This window comes from Pinus tabuliformis, chromosome 3_1 (genome assembly GCF_031772625.1).
Source record: "Pinus tabuliformis cultivar Carrire ecotype Pingquan chromosome 3_1, CPIR1, whole genome shotgun sequence".
NCBI classification, from domain to species: domain Eukaryota; kingdom Viridiplantae; phylum Streptophyta; class Pinopsida; order Pinales; family Pinaceae; genus Pinus; species Pinus tabuliformis.
In genome coordinates, this window is record NC_142301.1 from 700,245,896 (window position 1) to 700,260,152 (window position 14,257).

A 14,257-nucleotide genomic window follows, 5' to 3' on the forward strand; every position below is an offset into this window, starting at 1 on the left:
CCATCAGTTGGCTAGTAGATCTGACGGTGAACAACAACTACGCGGAGGTAGGAGTGTACGAATGCACAGATCATGGTCAAAGCCCCGCATTAAATCCAAGTCGTCGATCTCATTTTCAACGCTTACACCACAGTCAACTGCGGGGGTTAAGCTGTTTATTTATCTCATGCTAGTTGGAGTCCCGCAGGCCGTAGATCTGATGGCCTCTTATATCCAACGGATATCGGGCCAATAAGTGATCGGGCTTTAATTCCAAAAATGGACCCGAACAATTATAAGCCAAGAATTTATATTCCTTATCGGCTCCGATAGGGCGGTTAAACGTCGCGCATGGTCCCCGAGCGATATCGTTGCTGACCGTTGGATCAAGTCTGTTTTGATCGAACAGTGGAGGATCAGCGATTGGTTTCGCATCGCAATATTCCAAGAGCGATGAACCTGGCCTTACGAAAATGTGATTTGTGATGTGCGATGATTGGGTGAACCATCAACCGTTGGATGAAAGGGTAAGATCAACGGCGGAGAATATATCGTGATAATATTTATGGAAAGGCGGACCCGATAGGAATTGAAATGGGATTTATTTTATTTGGGTTTCAGTCTTCGACGTTCAGGTTTGACAACAACGTGTGTTAGCAGGTTCTGTGTTATCTTGCTGGTTGGTAATTGGTCGAGTTGTCATTAAAATAGACCAATGCACAGGCTTCCATTGTATACATGGGCATAACACATAGGTCCACATGGTATTTTGGACAGGATGTCAGTTATCTGGCATCATTTTGGTATTAGAGCTAGACCAATGCTCTGTGGAGTTTGGTTGAAGGGTTGAATTTTATTCTCAGCAAGTAGTCGTGACAAAGAAGCGAATGAAGCAATTTCAGCAGAGAGACTATAAGGAAAAGTCTTGGAATGATCAGAAGAATATTGGGGATACCTGTCAAAATTATTAATTAGAGGCAGTATGATATTCTGTCAGAATTGTTGAAATCTGGGAATTACTACAAGATATTGCAGATCTGGTAAGAAGATTTATTTTGCGATTTTACAGAGATCTATTTTAAATATCTGAAGTACAACAAGGGAGTGAAATTTCAGAGGAGAAGATATTTTCCTTTCAGGATAATGAAATTTCCATGCAAGTTGATTGAATGATTGGTTTGATTTAAAAGGCAAATTCAAGTAGAAGGTTTTGAATTTAAAGACAAATAGGAGAGTGGATTCTTATGATTGAAATCATTTAAATGATCTGAATAATTTTAATGATTAAGGATTGCTTAAATTATTGTTGAAGACAATAATATTGATGGTTAAAAGGACAGAGATTGGGTTTAATAGGATTGAAATAAGAACCACTACAAGGAATGAATTTTAGAATTTGTAGAAGCAAGACTAGATTTGCTTACAACAGATTATCATAAGGAATTTGTAGTGTGTCATGAATTTGTAAATATAGGTGAATTTCAAATTGAATCTTGATTGTAAGATGAAAAATAGTTGTTGACTGTATGGAGTCTTTTGAATGGATAAGTTTAAATGAAATAGTGAACATATGAATCATTTGGCAAAGATTTAACTGATGGAATGGGAATTAGTTTTAAGACATCTTTGAAGGAAAATTGGTAGGTTTGAAAGGTACTTTGATGTATCTTGAAATAAGATTATACAAGTCAATGGAAGCAGCGAAATTGTTGGAAGGAAGAATGAATTATATCAGCGTCATAGCTCATGATCTATGTTAAAAACGATGAAGCAAGGAGAACTCTCAGATGAGTAAAGGTGACAGTACCCAACAGTAAATGAAATTACTGAATGGAAGAAGGAAGTGAGCAATTTAAGAGGCATCAGCCTAGAGCAAGGAGTGTTCAAGAGAAGCTGAGAACAACTTCCAGCTACGGTTGGGTAGAAGTTGTTGAGGCAACTCCACAATTGTGATTGTGGGTAGAGTTGTCTTAAAGATAACAATTCCAGCAAGAGGAGTGCTGGGTAGAATTGTTAGTCAGTGAAAGGTTCGAGGAAAGAACCAATGGATGTAAAAGGCTAACTCATAAAAGTTTGGTGAAGCATGAAGGAGACTTATTACAGATGAAAGAAAGGGCTAGTTGCAGCTCACCAGTGAACAAGGAAAGTTCACCAGAGGAAGAAATGGAATTGATTATTGATAGTCATAATAGGGGTACAGAGAAAAGTCAGAGATGGGGGAAAAAGAGCGCCAAAGCAGTTGGACTCAAAAGAATGAGTAAAGAAGAAATGGGCATAGAGTTGGCTGAGATGAAGGCAGAACTTAGTCATTTGAAGAAGCTGGTACAGAAAGGAATCAAAGAAGATTTGAAACAAGGATTTTATGTGGGGAAAAGAGTTAAGTGGCATGTCAGAGAATTGTTTGCCGAGAAATTAATACTCCGAACAGTTGAGGATGAAGGAGTAGAATACATTTGTGAACTAGAGAAAGGATCTCTCCTTGGGAAAGGAGGCAGTGATGACAGTGATGATAGTGACAAAGAGATGATCTACACAGATCAACAGGAGAGAAAGGTGTTGGTAGCATCTTCACATGCAAGAGAATCTCATAGTTTTGGGATTAATTATTGGTGTGAAATTAAAGTTGTAGGTGTGCAGCCAAATGAAATTGACTCTGTGAAAGAGACAGAGACAAGAAAAACATAAAAGGAGGTGTAGAAAGACTTTCAAGACTTCGATTGGTGAATAAAATTAAAAGGTAAGATTAAATGGTTGTGTTTGTGTCTTCTCTTAGTCAAAACTTATTGGATCATGTTAGAAGGAATATTAACATGGATAGAAAACAAATGGAAAATGGATAGAGGGAGAGAAGCTAATGCATTGCAGGGTTGTGAAGTGAAGGGAAGCGAAGCTAACAAAAGAGAACTCAGGTGAAGAGGTTAAGTTAAGGAAATCTTTAAAAGACCAAATTCTTATCATAGAAGAGAAGGAGACATTGTTGTCTTATTCGGATAAATTGAGTGCTGGAGAAAATTGTGAAGGACAGGGGGATGTTATGCAAACTTATGATGAAATTGTCAAGCAAAGTCAAGAAGCTGCAGTCCCAGAAGTTTTCTTTGATGAAAAAGAAATCAGAGATGTTGAGGAAGAATTTCTCAATAACTTAGTGAACTATCTGAATAGTTCAAAGGAGCATGAAGGTCTGGTCAATGAGAGTTCAGATGAAGAGCCTTGTATTTTTTAAACTGACATGATGTGTATATTTTCAGGTTTGACAGGGAATGAACAACAATTGGACAATGTGCTCATGCATGTTGATGAAGAAGTGAAACTGTTTGAGGAAATAGTTGAAATAGAAGGATATTTTGAGCATGTATTTAATACTTTTGAGAATGATGGTATTGACAGGGAAATTGTCATGATTAAGGAAGCTGAAGACAAACAAATGGAAATTTGTGATGATAACCAGAATGAAGTATCTTCAGTAGAAAATCTAGACATTGTGGAAAATACGAAGGAATGTATGATGATGATGATAAATATCAGAGTTCAGGAATTCTGTGATTTTAAAGTGGCTTATTTTTATGAATCTGTAAACCATGAAGAAATTTTAGAAAACCAGAATTTTGTTTCTGTTGTAGTTGAAGATGAAACAACATTAATTAGTTGTACAGAAGGAGAAAGGATACTTCACAATGATATATTTCAGGAGAATTTAATTGTTGAATGACATTTTTGTGTCAAAACAGGGAATATTCTGTAATAAACAGGAAAGTACTCAAATGAAATTTATTGACAGTTTTATAAATTTTGCAGAGGATCAGTATAAGGACATGATGGTAGAGTTATCTGTGGAGACAGAAATCCATAATAACTTTAAATTTAATAATTGTGGAAGAAATTCGGTTTTATACAAGAAATAGGAGTCATATGCAAATGATATGCTTATTGGAGATGAGGGAAGATTCAGATTACTAGAAAATCCTGATAAGATAAAGGGAAAGATTATCTTTAATGATAATGAAAAGGAAGTTGTAGAGTACAAGCAACAGTTTTTAAATGACAGAGGCGAAGAAGAATTGGATAGAAATTTCATAATTTCTATGGTAAGGGAAAATGTACAGCAGACAAATGTTAGTGGAGTTCATCTAAGAGAAAATTGTAAAGAAGCAGTTGAGAAAGTGTGGAATATGAAGTCAGTTAAGAAGAAAGATAGCAAGAAAGAGAAATTTGTATCAACAAGGAAAGTGGACAGCAACAACATAAGTTTTGGAATCCTGGAAGAACAGAAGTGACAGTGGCAAAAGAATTGAATCAGCAGCATGATGAAAGTGATGGCCAGTTACAAAGTAAAGTTTGGGATACTGGATGATCAGCAGAAGAAACACATGACCAGGTGGCTAACAAAGGGTTGGAAGACAAGGGATTAGTTAATTTTATTAATTTAAATGTATGAGAGTGTTTATTTGTTGTCAAAATCTGAGCAGAAAAGGGTATAAGTGGCTAATTGATCCTCCCTGCGTGGAGATCAGGCCAAACAGTTAGATTATCTGGTTTGAATAGGATATGAGGGATTTGAAAGCTTAAATTAGCATTTGTTTGAGAAAAGAGTGGAGTGAAGAGATTCTTTAGGGAAGAATGAGAGATTTCTGGATCTGAACTAAATGGGTTCATGAATCTGCATTTTGTATAAATTGTAATCTTTTGGAATGAGTGAGAGGTTAGGTTAGGTTAGATTCAGATGGAAAGATAGGATGGATGAGTGAGGGGAGAATTGAAACAGTCGAGTGTGACTGTTCCTTCTGTAAATAGTTATTAATATGAATACAATGTGGATTGTGTATTTCCTTGTGTAATTGAGTATTGAGTGTAATAGAGTAGGCAGAGTGTGTTACACAGAGGTTAGATAGTGTAGAGAGAGCTAAGTAGAAGAGAGAACAGATCAGAGCACGAGATGTTTTGTACATGATGTAAATATTGTTATGAATAAAAGGGGTTTGCATACAAAGCTTGTTTTGCGTGATCTTTTGTATGCTTTTGGTTTCATAGATCGTAGATTGAATCCTCTATAATTACAGTGAACAGTTAGGAGCCTAGATATGATTTAAGAAACAGTGCAACATATAGTTAGAGACTGACTAACTTGGTGGAAGTGCTAGGTCTTGGTGGAACCTGTTAATTTCTTGAAGAAATCCCAAGTTAAATCAGGACCATCCATTGGCTGGTAGATCTGATGGTGAACAGCAACTACACGGAGGTAGGAGTGTATGGATGTACCGATCGTGGTCTAAGCCCCACATTAAATCCAAGCTATCGATCTCATCTTCAACGCTTATGCCGCAGTCAACTGTGGGGGTTAAGATGTTTATTTACCACGTGCTAGTTGGAGTCCCGCAGGCCGTAGATCTGATGGCCTCTTATATCCAACGGATGTCAGGCAAATAAGTGATCAGGCTTTAATTCCAAAAACGGACCCGAACAATTATAAGCCAAGAGTTTATATTCCTTATCGGCTCCGATAGGGCAGTTAAACACCGCGCATGGTCCCCAGGTGATATCGTTGTTGATTGTTGGATCGAGTCTGTTTTGATTGAACAGTGGAGGATCGGCGATTGGTTTCGCATCACAATATGTTTTCACATCGCAATATTCCAAGAGCGATGAACCTCGCCTTACAAAAATGCGATCTGTGATGTGCGATGATTGGGTGAACCATCAACCGTCGGATGAAAGGGTAAGATCAATGGCAGAGAATATATCGCGATAATATTTATGGAAAGGCGTACCCGATAGGAATTGAACTGGGATTTATTTAATTTTGGTTCCGGTCTTCGGCATTCAGGTTCGACATCTGCGTGTGTTGGTGGGTTCTGTGTTATCTCGCTGGTTGGCAATTGGTCAAGTTTTCATTAAAATGGACCAATGCACAGGCTTCCATTGTATACGTGGGCATAACACATAGATCCACATGGGATTTTGGACAGGATGTCAGTTATCTGGCATCACTTTCACTCATCCTTCTCACTCCAACTACCCCACCATGAATCAAGCAAGAGGCAGAGGACGTCGCATTGGGCGTGGAGAGGCAAGGGTCACCCGCCCACCTCCCCTATCACTGATGAGGTATGGGTCATGTATGACCACGCCATTTTATCCCACATTCACCGTCAACTTTCTGAATTGGAGGTTGAAGTAGTTTTTTGGGGTCAGAATACTCTCTAGTCACTCCACAACATTCTTGCTTGTCGCCTCCTCGCCTAAGAACGGGAGAAATATCAAGCCACCTATTGGATAGCCAAGCTTTATGCCATCAATTCCCATGCCATTACCTCCTTGCAGCGTCTCTCTCGTGATCTTGACATTAAATTCCCTCTTGATGTCTCATCTTCCTCCTCCCCTGGACCCTCCATCTTTATCTTTGTGCCCATCAGTTCCGCTCCTCCTCCAACCTGTCTGGCCACTAATAGTCACTCTTCCCCAGCTCAAAGGCAACAAGTTGGAACAGCGCCTCCGGACAACACTCAATCGAAGGCTCCAACCTTTATCCTCCTCGTCTTAGCTCATAGGGGTGTTACATCATCAAGGAGACTCATGTTGAGGAATAAACGGTCGACCCTCTTGGCAATGGATGCAAGCAACCACAACAATTCAGTGTACCCCTAGGACATCACGAAGCAAGCTAAGCATTCTTAGGTTTCCTCTAGCAATGATTATTTTGATGTTCTGTTATCTCTTCAAGTTATGTTTATCAGTGACTTAGTTCCACCACAGTAAGTTATATTTATTAGTGGCTCGATTCCACCGCAAAACTCTACTTTTCAATTTTGTAATACTAAGTTTAACACAATATGGCTTATGCACTACACAAGTTTTGATCCACAAACATTGGAAAGGGTCTCTAGTTTTCCCCTCCAAGGGCAAAGAACCTCAATGGGTGATGGGTGAAGACCCCCCAAGATTTTTTGCATGTATTCTATGTATATTGTCATGTTAATATAATGTGAATCTTTTCCAACAAATTAAATAATCTCCACTTTTCATTTCTAAAACATCACTTTTCTACAACAAATTCACATCTTATATGTTCATTAAAAATACAATAGTAGTACTCATTGAATTTTGGTTTTTCAAGGAGTTGGGTTCATAACATTTATTTTCCTTTCAAAAAAATGGTAGAGTGAGGCTTCTTTGTTGCGGTTTCTAGGGTTTGGCTCTAGCCAGTCGCTTCTCCTCCCTCTCTCACAGATATTTGCAGATAGTGGACTCCTCTTTCACTTTAGTTTTGTCTCACTCCTCTTAGCTATTGAAGACCATGGACTACTCATAGATTTCCTAGCATCCATGGAAACCAGAAACTCGAACTCTTTTGCATATCCATCCTTTGTTATGCTCTTGTCCTCAGTCTTTCCTTCCACAACAATTGAAATTAAGATCGTTTCCCCAGTTAAGGGGATGGGACCACCCTTCTCCATGGCAGTGGGCTCGTTATTGCCCTATACTACAGGAAATATTTCTACAAAGTGTGTTGCTTTTTCCTCTACATTCATGGCGGTAAGATTGAATACGCCATCTGTTTCAAAAAATGTTGAAAAGAGTGTCATTCCTTCCTCAATCCCAGTGGGCTCATTTTAGGCTATGTATTCCCCATCTTTTCATGATGTTGTGAAATTTGCAATTAACATTCCTTTCTCAGGGTTGTTAGTTCTCAAAGCCCCCTCATTAGAGGTTCCTTTAGTGGTTGAAGTATTCAAAGAAAAAAATTTATTCTCAGAGTGCATATTGATATGCAGATTTAATGGTTTATGGGATTATTTAGTATATCTTCACTCATAGATTTTTTATCACTGGAAAGCACTAATTTTAAATGAGCTAAATATTTATCCTCCAGTCAGAGGTTTTTTGTATCATACTTTGATAAAGGTGAAGATCCAGACTTGATCTCTGATTCTGGTTCGTGGTTTCGGGGAAGTGCAAGGTTGTCTATGCAACCCTGGTCCCCCTCTTTCAACCCCCTTTCAGCTTCAATTTCTACCACTCCAGTTTGGGTAAGGCTTCCTAATCTACCTTTGCATCTATGCAATCTTCCATCATTGAAAGCTATAGGAAATTCTTTAGGTATATTTTATCATCGTAGTGATGATAGAAAATAGTACTTAAAACCCACATATGCTCGCATTTATGTGGAGATGGACTTTAGCAAAGGATCTCCTACATAAAAAATATAATAGGTCCAGATTATCTATGGGTGTGAAAACTGGATTATGATAATATTTCTTTCCATTGTAGAGCTTGTGACAAAATAGAGCATTCCTTCAAAAATTATCCCAAAGATGGGGAGATCAAAGCTAGGAAAAACATCTACAAATCAAGATTATGGGAAAGAGAAAAGTCAGAACATTATATGATCTTTAAAGAAGAACTTCCCCCAGATTTTAGTATTGAGGAAAATCCAAAAGAGACATTATAATCCAAGAAATACCCCCATCAAGTTCATGGAAACTCATCAACAAGCCAAGTGGAGGTGGAATGTAAAAAGGAGATTAATGACAATCCTGAGAACTTTGGTTCCCCAAATGTGTCTTTTGAAAAGAAAAGAAAAAATACTTGGGCTAATATTCTAAAAGTGGTAAAGGACAATTCAACGTTTTTTGGTGACTCCTATGTCTCTTCAGAAAACAAGACTAGAAACCCAACTTCTTGGGTCGATCAATCAAAAGAGGAACAACCACATAATAATTCTGAAAGTGTAGACAAGATTTGAGATAACAAGTAGAAAAATGATCCTCCAGATATATAAGATAACACATGCTAGATCCAAGTGAGGAAAAATTATATATATACTTCACCAAGGAAAACAAGAAGTCGGGCTAAGCTAAACAAAAACGAGAAGCTAGTCAAAGTTAAAACAACAAACAGTTAAGAATGGGATGCAAAGGTACTTGGATATTAGGGGTCTTTTTGAAAATATTTAGTTGTAATGTGAACAATATTTTTGTTTTGTGGAGACCTCCATTAAGGATTTGGATTAATCTTGCATGTTCAAGCTCAAATCCTCAAATAATTTTGGAAACACTTTTTTTAGAATAATTATAATAGTTCTAGGTTGGATTCCTATTCTTTTAATATAATTCAAAATACATGTTTCTATTAAAAAAAATACAATAGTAAAATAAAATCTTTGAAGATACTTATATATCTTATCTTCTAGTTGTAGGAATAATTCACAATACACCAGGAATTGAACAAAAGGAATAACTCACGATACACTATCAATTGGGTGAATATTTTCTATATATCTCAATGAGAAAGATATATTTGCTCAAACTTTTCATTGAATAAAGAGGTAATTGTTAAGGTGAATATAGAATTAAAATTTTGAAACATTTTAAAAGTTAAATATTTAATTTGAATAAGATTTTGACATAAGGTATAAGAAATGAATATTTCATTTAAAGTAGACTCAATATTAGGTAGAAGATATTATTTCTTAATTGAATCTAGTTCAAGGGTTAAGATGAGGAATGTTATCATCTACATTTTGGTTTAAATTCCCCTTGCGATGTGTTCACTCTTCTTGAGTCAATTATTAATTAGGCTTTTCATGAGCTAATTGTCGATGGGGCTAACAAGGTACTTATGATCTCATTCTTTCTCACACACTTGAAGGTGGGACAAATTGTATTCCAAGGAACAAAAAGGGTAGAATATAGCAATCATCCATTATTGGGAGAAGAATTTGTGTGAATGTTATTCTATGGGTGATGATAGATATTGTCCTTGACCACCTCCAATTTGTAGGTTGTTATGATGGCTTATACATTGTACATTTGAAGGGTGCATCATCTTGCATATGGGTCAACCTATAATCTTGATGTCACATGTTGATGTCAATGATATTGTGACACTAGTGTCATAGTGCCTATACAAATTGATATACAACTTTGTCACACTATGCCCCATTACTTAACTCATTTCATGTTTAGTGGCAGAGAGTAATATATTTATCCTTCTTCATATTCCACGATATTATGATATATGTAGCAATGACCTTTTGAATACATTGCATGACATAGATTTGGCTCTAAAGGAGGGTCAATGTTTTTTTAAGCTAGCCACTTTGAATTACACCAAATGAGGATTACATAGATTAAAAAAATTAAGCAACTAATATGCCCGAAGGGAAACCAAACCAGTGACATAAGTTCAGACTCTGGAGGTTGTTAAGACCTTATCGAACTAGAGCATCTTGTAAATAATATATATATATATATATATATATATATATATATATATATATATATATATATAGGCTAGTTGTGTCAGACCTTGACATAAGTCAACATTGAAAGATAAAAAAACACTACTAGTGTTGCAAGCAAAAAGCCAGCGAGTCATAACAACTGTTGGGAAGAATCTCCAGGCATCCACAGCTGGTCAATATCCTCTAGTCAGATGCTCAATCTGGGAATCTGGAAATGTCGAATCCAGTGGTCGATGCTCAAGTGAATTACCAGGTAAGGGCTCATTGTTTTGAATATCTATTTTTGGCTAGAAGTATTCATTTAAGATGCCAGATATTGGTGTTATCTATTCCTAGTGTCTTGCACCGAGTCTCTAGCCATGTCTTTTGAAATCCATGCTATAAAGGTTTGGAACAGAAAAAACCACAGCTTTAACTCTTTTGAAATCAATCCTATAACGGTTTGGAACAAAACAAACTACAACTAGCATGGAATCCTAGTAGATATTTTAACACTATGTTCCTTGAGACTCATGCCATAATGGTGAGGAAGATGGTAGTGACAATAGAACCCTTGTGGATGATATAGCACCCTACCCATTGAAACTCATTCCATAAGGGTGAGTAATATGGATCGCTATAAGTGTTATCCAAAAGCTACCCGAAAATGCGCTTCTTTCCAAATTTGGGCGAAACAGAAAAATCTAAATTTTGTTGTGATTAAAAGCATTTTTTATTTTTTTAAGTGTCTAGGTCGATGGAGAGACCCTTAAAACACGAACAGGAACTCCAAAACTATGACTTGATAACTATGACAATAATCAAGATTTCTTTTGGAACAATTTGTTGGAGAGAGTATAGTTTTGGATCATTTTAATCGAATCATTGCCCAAGACCCCAACAACAATGGAACTCTAGCAAGCAGATCATACTCCTTTGACCTCACTAGTGAACTAATGCCCTATTGCCATGATTTCAAAATTGAAGAGAAAGGGTAAATTAAAGAAATGTTAGCCAAATATTTGAAAATGGATCGCATTTCTGATGTTCACTAACCTGATACCCCATTGTTGATGTTTTGAAAAAAGTTGGAAAGGTGTAATTTAAAAAGAAATTTTAGCCAAATACTTGAAAATGGATTACATTTCGAGTGTTGAAAAAATTTATGAGCTATGTTTTTCAAAAACATATGCGTTTGCCTAATTTCATGGTTCTTATTCAGCCAAATTTGTACATGATTGGATTCAAACTTTTAGTTAAACTGGCAGTAATGGAATTGTCACTATTCTGTGATAATCAAAAGATACACGAATGGGAAATTTCTCATTATTGGATTTTCTTTTTGTTGGTATATATGAAGCTTTATCACGCCTCAAGATAAGCTGGCTAACTACCAAAACCGCATAAGTCTTGATTCTCTCTCTATGAGTTAAAATTCATAGCTCCACCTTCGTCTCTCCTTGACTCCTAACTATTGTGCTCCTTCAAGGTGTCTTTGAGTAGACATGTCTATGCCTTTTTCAGGCTTTGATCCTCTCTGAAAGTCACTCCTCATATTTGACAATATTAATTGGGCTAACTTCCTTGCCAATCATTATCTCTCTATGTATAAGTCTCTATGTTGTGGTCTCTTTGCTTGTTATTAGACACTTGGAATGGAAGAATAAACACAAAGTCATCAAGCTGCAGTTTGATCAAATTTTATTAGTACTACATATATATATATATATATATATATATATAATTTTGATTTTTGCGAATAATGGAGAAATGTTATGCATTCTTTGCTAGCAGTAAAGATCTGAAATTTGTTGTTTCTATTTTTAATAACTAATTATTATCATGATGTGGCATGCATGTCCATCTTGAACGATCAACCTGGGAGTAATACAAGTAATGTAGTTGACTTACAATTGTCGAACTGAAATCCTTCAGTTGAGGCCATGAGTAGGGATTTATTCTGTGAAAGTCACCCATGACTTGCACATGGCCCAAAATTCAAGCATAATCACATGTGTCCCATGAGAGGAAAACATGTTTCCAGGGAGATATGAACCCTATTAGGGACAATAACGGCTCCCTACTTTCACTGAGTTGGCAACCCTCCATTGACTAGTTTGTAGCATTCTAGAAATACATGTCTCCTTATTATGTATATGTATGTATGTCAAAGTTCAGAGTTTGATTTGAGGGGAAATAATTTTAGTGCCTGAAATACTTAGTCAAAGCTTTCTATTCATTTATAAATATGTTTGGAATATGTTTTTGGGAATAAAATCCAAATCTGATAAGTACCATTGCTTATAGGGGTATGGTTCTAATGTGACTCCTTCTTCAAGTTCTAGCAGCAGTAGCAAAGGTAAGGGTCCTATGATTGGGGGAGTCATTAGAGGGATTGTTGCACTAGCGCTTCTTCTTGCTATATGTTGCTTTGTTCATTAACGTCTTAGTGGGTCAGCTGGTGACAAGCACCCTAGATGGTTTCCCCTACCACTCTATGGTGGTAACTCACACACCATTGGGAGAAAAGTTTCAACTAATTCTGGAAAGAGTGGTACTAGGAGCTATGTGTCATCTGCACCTTCCAGTTTTTGCAGACATTTTATCTTTGCAGAGATACAAGAGGCTACCAAAAACTTTGATGAACCACGAATTCTTGGTGTTGGTGGTTTTGGGAAAGTTTATGAAGGAGAGATTGATGGTGGTGGTGTCAAGGTTGCAGTTAAGAGAGGAAACTCGCTAGTAGAACAAGGTATCCATGAATTCCAAACAGAAATAGAGATGCTTTCTAAGCTCAAGCATCAACATTTGGTGTATTTTATTAGTTATTGTGAAGAAAATTGTGAGATGATTTTAGTTTATGATTACATGGCTAATGGTCCATTGCAAGGAAACTTGTATGGTAACAGCGATTTGACTCCTTTTTCATGGAAGAAAAGATTATAAATCTATATTGAGGTATTTTGAGGTCTTCATTATCTTCACATAGGGGTTGCTCGGACCATCATACATCGGGATGTCAAGACCAAAAATATACTTCTTGATGAGAAATTAGTTGCAAAAGTTTCATATTTTGGATTATCAAAAATGGGCCCAACTCTTGACCATACTCATGTTAGCATTGTATTCAAAGGTAGCTTTGGATACTTGGGCCTAGAATATTATCATAGGCAACAACTCACTAAAATTCTGATGTTTATTCGTTTGGTGTTGTGTTTATTGAGGTGTTGTGTGCTCGACCTGTTATTAATCCTTCTCTTCCTAGAGAACATGTAAGCATTGTTGAATGGGCACTGCATTACCATAGAAAGGGAATTATGGAACAAATTATAGATCCTTGTTTGAAAGGTAAATTAAATCTTGAGTCCCTTAAGAAGTATGGGGAGGCAGCTAAAAAGTGGCTTGCGGAGCAAGGGGTTGAAATGACAGCTATGGGAGATGTGCTTTGGAACCTAGAATTTTCTTTGCAACTCCAAGAAACTGCAATAGAGAATAAACTGGTTGATGGCAGCACAAATAACTTTGTGTAAATCTCTCTTGACTGCAACTCAAACAACATAGAAACTTATGTTGTTAATGGACCCAGCATTGTGACAAGCACCGAAGGCCATAGTTTGGCAAGTGAGGATTTGGATGATGTAAATCCAAGTGTCGTTTTTTCCCAACTAGTGAATCCACAAGGGAGGTAATTGAATTGGCATGTAGTACTTTCATGTTTCTCTATTGGTTGTAGTACATGTAGCCATCAAGTTGCACAAAACATGGCAACAATAGTCAGGTAATTGAAAATTTTCAGTGCTTTATCAAATACCTAGTTTAATATTATATTCTTGGCCTTTAAAGTGGTTGTTGTTAATATTCAAATATTTCATATTCCTGATGACATAAAGGAAGAAGAAGAGTGACATGGTTTTGTTGGTTTCCTCTATACATCTGGATGCTTCTACTAAAATGGTATACATTGATTCCTAAATCTGGGCGGTTGTTGCAACATATGCAAAGAGTTCTCATATAACATTCACAAAGAAAGCAAACGAACCCTTACATCTATTTATCCCA

The 14,257-nt window shown here is 36.7% G+C and overlaps 1 pseudogene; it reads left to right on the forward strand.

The window, feature by feature from the left end:
- Positions 1 to 2,082: 2,082 nt before the first annotated feature.
- On the forward strand, positions 2,083 to 13,887 carry LOC149189058 (receptor-like protein kinase FERONIA pseudogene; annotated as a pseudogene).
- Positions 13,888 to 14,257: the final 370 nt, after the last annotated feature.